The sequence below is a fragment of the Gymnoscopelus braueri genome (genome assembly GCF_963280865.1).
Source record: "Gymnoscopelus braueri genome assembly, chromosome: 2".
Lineage (NCBI taxonomy): Eukaryota > Metazoa > Chordata > Actinopteri > Myctophiformes > Myctophidae > Gymnoscopelus > Gymnoscopelus braueri.
The window spans coordinates 20,060,604-20,066,798 of record NC_137604.1 but is presented as its reverse complement, the minus strand read 5'-3'; positions in this window follow the sequence as shown (position 1 = coordinate 20,066,798).

Sequence of the window (6,195 nt, the reverse complement as noted above, 5' to 3'; positions counted from 1 at the left end):
GTTTGTTCTAAATGTGGGTGCTATCAGATCATGGTTGCTCCCTCTAGTGTTGTGGCTGCGGGTGTCACTCACTTTGGAGACGTAGTTCGACAGGTATGAGGGCACTGTCCCTTTGACGATCTTAAGGCCGAGAAGTAGTCGTATCATGTTTGTTTTGGGAGGTCTGAAGCTTCTTTTTTTTTTTGATGACATTGAGATGTCATCTCGATGTCATTTGGAGAACCAATAGGTTCAAGCATAATCAAAATGGCATTGAATGAGGGCTCCAGCTAGACACCTTAGTTGACAAAAGAGAAAATCCTGCCCAAAAATGTTGTTCTTTGATTGACTTTCTTGATCGCTTTTGATGCCATTCTTTCACCCGTCAGTTTGTCGTCAAGAATACAGCCCAAATAGGTAACGTCTTCTTTGCTTGAGATTACTGTAATGAGTGTAACGATGGAATGGAAGGAACGGTGAGAGGAAAGAGAGAGAGAGAATAAAGTGAGAAACAAAGGAAGAAAATAGAGGAGAGAAAGGGAAAGGGACAGAGTTATACGGGAACTATCTGTCTCTATCCTTCATTCTCTCAATCTCTCCAGAGAGAAATGGAGGGAGAGAGAGAGAGAGAGAGAGAGAGAGAGAGAGAGAGAGAGAGAGAGAGAGAGAGATATAGGGAGAGAGAGAAATCAGGGAGACAGAGAGAGTGACAGAGAGAAAGAGGTCAATCAAAGCTATATCTCAAAGATTGTTTTCGTCCTTGACAAAGACAGCTATTGACAGCAGGAGCCAGTGGTGTAAGCATCCCTCCCTTGACCCGCTAGAACGTAGCCGCTTTGTTTTGTTAACTTGACCTCCTCCAAGGCAAGAAGAAACTTCTACTTAATCAGATGGTTAGATACCACAGTTTCATGACCACAGCCATGACAACAGAGGACGTACCACTTCTCTGATAACAACGCGTTAGTCGTTAGTCGACGTTCACCCACCACGACGTTTACACCCAAAGCATGTAGACAACCAAGGTCTACTTTGCCTAAGTGGACATGGATTTGATGGAGGCCACCATTCGATAAGGGATAATCTGATCTGTGGTGCATATGGAGAGATGCTTGTGGTGGGGTTTTGGGGAGGGGTTGAGCCGGGCATACACACTTACATAAATACGGTACAGTAATTCCTATGTAATACACGGCAGTTAGTCGCCTATGACCCATTGACCCATATCCAATCTTGTAGAATTGGAGCCTATATTGTGACACTGAAAGGCTTACAATGGCTTATCTCAAGGGACCCTAGGCACAGTGAACCGCCTGTCAACCCATTCTGTGTATCCCGGGGATTTGGCCACAATGTGTGTATTATGAACGGGCAGTGGGATGGATGTAGGCTCTTTGGCAGCTGCACCATACAGTGTGCACAATGTAAAGAGTTATGTGAGCGTGTGTGTGTGTTAGTGTTAGCATTAGGCCCGAATCGCCTGATTTATACTTTGTTGTACTACGGTGTCATGGACCAAAGAACTGTGAGCTCACAACGCGTCGCACGACGAAGCATAAATTAGGCATAAGGGAGAGAAAACGAGGGAGGGGAGATTGTTTGCAAGTAGGCGTGTACTGTATTGTATGTGTGTATCATGTGCGTGTGCATGCGTGTGCGCGTGCGTTTGTGTGTGTGTGTGTGTGTGTGTGTGTGTGTGTGTGTGTGTGTGTGTGTGTGTGTGTGTGTGTGTGTGTGTGTGTGTGTGTGTGTGTGTGTGTGTGTGTGTGTGTGTGTGTGTGTGTGTGTGTGTGTGTGTGTGTGTGTGTGTGTGTATTGGAAAGAGATCGGGAGGGATTGCTTTCGAGAGTACTGAAAGTGTGTGATGTGTGTTCTTGTGTGAATGGAGTGGAAGCCGTTCATCATCACTACTTCTGTGTTTACTTAGTGTATGTTTGCATGTGTATGCTTATGTGTGTCATGTAGGGATACAAATTGTAATGCTGTGAGTGAATCCTGATTTGGGGTGAAGAGAGAAGAGAATGTTACAGTGCAAATGCAAAAAAAAAACTATTGAGACCACTGTACAATGCAAAAGAATAGTTTTCAAACAGCAATTTGTAACAACTAAAATCTTACAGACTACACAGCAAAGCATTTCGACTACAAGAACTCCTCCTCAGGCAGCAATGGTAAGCGTGTGAAATCGTGTCAAATCACTTGCATACTTGCAGGTGTGGTAAGGGTGGGGTCTGTGATAAATACATCAGTCAAGATTGAAACCAAAAACCAATCAGGGGGGTTGTTTGAGTCAATAAACACATTACCACTAAGTGTAAATAAATGCCACCTCTCACCTCTTCTTATCTCCTCCTTTCCAACTTTCACACTCTTCCTTTTCCACTGTTACATCCCCCAAATCGTCTAGGGGATGAGGGGAGTAACAGTAAAGATTAATCAGGGAAATGGGAATCAAGAACGACAAGATGATATAATCAAAGATTCTGTAAAAAATAATAATAAAAAAACATATAAATGTTCAATACATCCACTGAAATGCTTAAGTTCTGAATGATAACCACTAAAATATACTGTCTAAAGAAATTAAAAACTGACATACCTGGTGGATACAAGGACAACAACAACACAACAAACCCACTTCCTTCAAGAGGGAGAGGTCACTGAACACCACCAGTTCAGCGCACACACGCAACTCAACGCTTGATCACTAGGTCAGTTGTGTAAGAGAGACAATACAACACAACATAAACACACTCTCTTGAAAAGAGAGTAGTGTAGCCACCCAACACCGGTGCACACACACAACTAGAGCACCGGCGCATTAGCTCAGTTGTGTAATTAAGCCTCCACACTGCTGCATGGCCCACTGGCCCCGTCTGGCCGCTTCCTCAGGTCTTTCACCACTTAAACCCTACTACTTGGTTAACCGGGGGTCCCCCAGGGGTCTGTACTTGAGCCCACCTTTGCCCCCTCTACACTAAATCCATTTGCCGAAAATAGCCAACGTACAAGCGATCTATGCAGCTTGTAGAGCTATTTTCGTGTAATATTCACCTATTGGCACATGCCTAGAATAAGGACGCTATAGGGGTACATTTGGTTAATCACCAGGCCCTGAGGAGGTGAGTTGTGTTCAATCAGTCACTCACTGTAGCTGCAGGAGAGAACAAGCAACACAAAATCACACACACACACCACTACAGCCGTAACATCCACTGGTCCACTGAATATCTTTAACCAACTGTACAAATGTGAAGCAGTGGGTGCCTGGTGGCTCAGTGCACAGACCATATGTTCCTTGTGAGCGTGAGGACCTGGGTTTGAATCCAAACCCTGTCTCTCCTCATTCTCCGCCCTTGGTTTCCTATCTCTCTGCAGTGCACTTACCTACATATTTAAAAAAAAGTAGCCTAATAGATGCCACAAAAACTAAACAAGTGTGAAACAATTATGTCCTGAAATGAGCATGGAAACCCCCTCCCTGTATAAAGCTTGAAAAGGTTTTACCTTCAATGCGAGGTGAATGTAAAGTAAAATTCATGGACTCAAATATCTCATCAAGTATGGCCTTTTTTGTTGCCGTGGGTTGGCCTTCGGCCACCTTGTCATCTAGAACAGGTTTTGTCTTTACAGTATAATGTATGCCTGTCCCCTTGAAAGTAGTAGACATCACACAACAGAAGCCCATCTGGCCATAAACAAACACAGCATTAACAGTCTGCTCCAGGTTTTAAAGTGAAACTTAAGAAGAGCGTGAAAATTAGAATACAGTTGACCATTTATGCGTGTCAAAACTCTTAGATGGATGAACATTATTCTTCTGAAGCACTTGACATTCTTCTGAAGCACTTGACATTGAATTTGTTGCATCACTTCTATTTTAAACTATTGTCTGAATAACAATGGGAGAAGGGCATCCTAGCTGTCCCAAAACTATGCATTCATGCATGCATTGATGGCTGAGGAAGAACTCTATCGTGTTGCGCCGTATGGTTAGCCTTCCTGTGCTCCTTGCTATTAAGTGCACGACTACTTGATAGGCAGCAGCTCACCATTAAACGTTAAAGTTCTTCTAAATGTGGATGTGTAATATGAAACACTTAATCTTCAGTTGTAGTCAGTCATTCTCCTTCACATTTCACCGCAGCTTTCTTTACCTTTGCCCTGTTTACTTGCCCTCCGCCCTACACTACCCCATTTCCCATGTCCCACCCTGGTAATGGAATGGTCACTGAGGAGGCACAAGTCTGCCTCTCCCCCACCTCACCTCACCACATTCCCCACTGCTGTTCTCGTTGCCCTCCAAACGTCCACTGGCAGGCTGGAGGAAGAGAGAGACGGACAGAGAAAGTAGGTTGAGAAGAACCAATGACCTCTTGGAGGAGATATGACACAGAGGAACAGACATGGCAGAGGGTGAGACAGAAATAGCGAGGGAAGGAGAGAGAGAAAGAGAGAGAGAGAGAGAGAGAGAGAGAGAGAGAGAGAGAGAGAGAGAGAGAGAGAGAGAGAGAGAGAGAGAGACAGAGGGAGGGATGAAAGTCTTCTCAACAGGGGGAGAGTTCTCAGGACGGCAGGAAATAACCCATGGTGTTTTGATTTCCAGTAATCCTTTTTTAATATCGGGTTTTAGGATAGGGGAGGAGGGGGAGATGGGAAAGCAGAAGGGCAAAATAAATAGACAGAGAGAGACAAAAGAGGGATCCAGGCCAGACAAAACGATGGTGGCTCCCGGTGGGATGAGTTGGTGTCTGTGTACATAACACACATCTCAAGCGGTGAAAATGAATCGTATTAAGAGAACAAGGGTCCATATGCTCTGTGTCGCTAAATAAACACTGTTGGCCTTCACGGAAATTAATGACTTGTTGCCTATACTGTAGGTGCTTTCTGCGTTTGTTAACATATTAATACATGTACCACGGCAATTCCAAGAAATACTGGTTTCAAGAAAGCAAACAGCTTACATTGAATGAAACCTATAACCAATACAAAAAAAAGTCTTTATGCTTTCTGTTAACAACAAGCTAACCAACAAGGAACAATAACGGCATTAAGAAGCCATTTTTAGTTAAACTTAAGTACGAGTCGGACTCGAAACATTGTCACTTGCGATGAGATGAATGTCTAGTGACGGAAAAACAATGAATCAAAAATGTCAAAGCATCCCTGTAAAGTTTTAACCCCGGCCAACTTCAGGTTGGCCTTGGGTCGGCGATACCAGAGGAGGGATCAGCATTACATTCCCAGCCATTTATCAGTGTCACTTAGGGAAATCCAAACCTCCCATTAGCGTTCCATTGTAAATATAGTGACTGAACACAAAAGAGGATTACCCCACGAGACACAACCCACAGTAGCCCAGTTGTACCTTATTGACCCCCTTTACGGTCGACGCACCCCTTTTGTTGGCAGAAGTTGCAGGGTTGAGGGGCCTGGAGGGGTGTGGTGGAAACAAGAAAGAAGAAAACAGAGGAGAGAGAGAGGGGTAGAGAGAAAGAGAGAGAAAGAGAGAGAGAGAGATGGTCTCCATTAAAAGCATTGTGAATGCATTGTGGGGAAATGCGAACATCCTCCTCCTTTCATGGCGAGGCGGGTGACCCCCTCTCTCAGTGCTGGGGTGAAATACGTGCAGATGCACATGCACACCCCCCCCCACACACACACACACACATATTACACACCTCATGCAACAATGCCTGTCATAAGCCTATTGTAGGCCTATATTTTGGTGCATGACACGCAAAATATTTGTGTTGTTTTCGGTGCACAACACCATCGTTTCAAGTTAGACCTCAAGGGATTATTGCATTTTCTGGAGGTCAGAAAAGAAGGGAGAAGGGGCCAGGGGAGGCTAGGCAGGAACAGGGGTAGTCAGTCAAGCAGAACATGCCATGGGTGCCATCTGCTCCTCTGGCTCAGCTTAACTCGGCACAGTGTAAGTCAGTACAGGCCAAGGAAATCAACCCCCATGTACCCAATTCTAGTCCAGCTAGAGTGGACCAAACAAAACCCAGTCCCACTGCACAGACTAGTCCGAGAGACCAGCCTCCCTATAGTACAGTCTGGTCCAGAATGGTCCAACCCAGTTTGAACCAGTCTGGCCTGGTCCAGTTCAGTTCAACAAAATCTGACTCAGAATAATCCTCCTGAATGGAGAGAGAAACGTACCAGAGAATGACCTCGTCGATCCAATCCCACCACTCAAACTCGAGC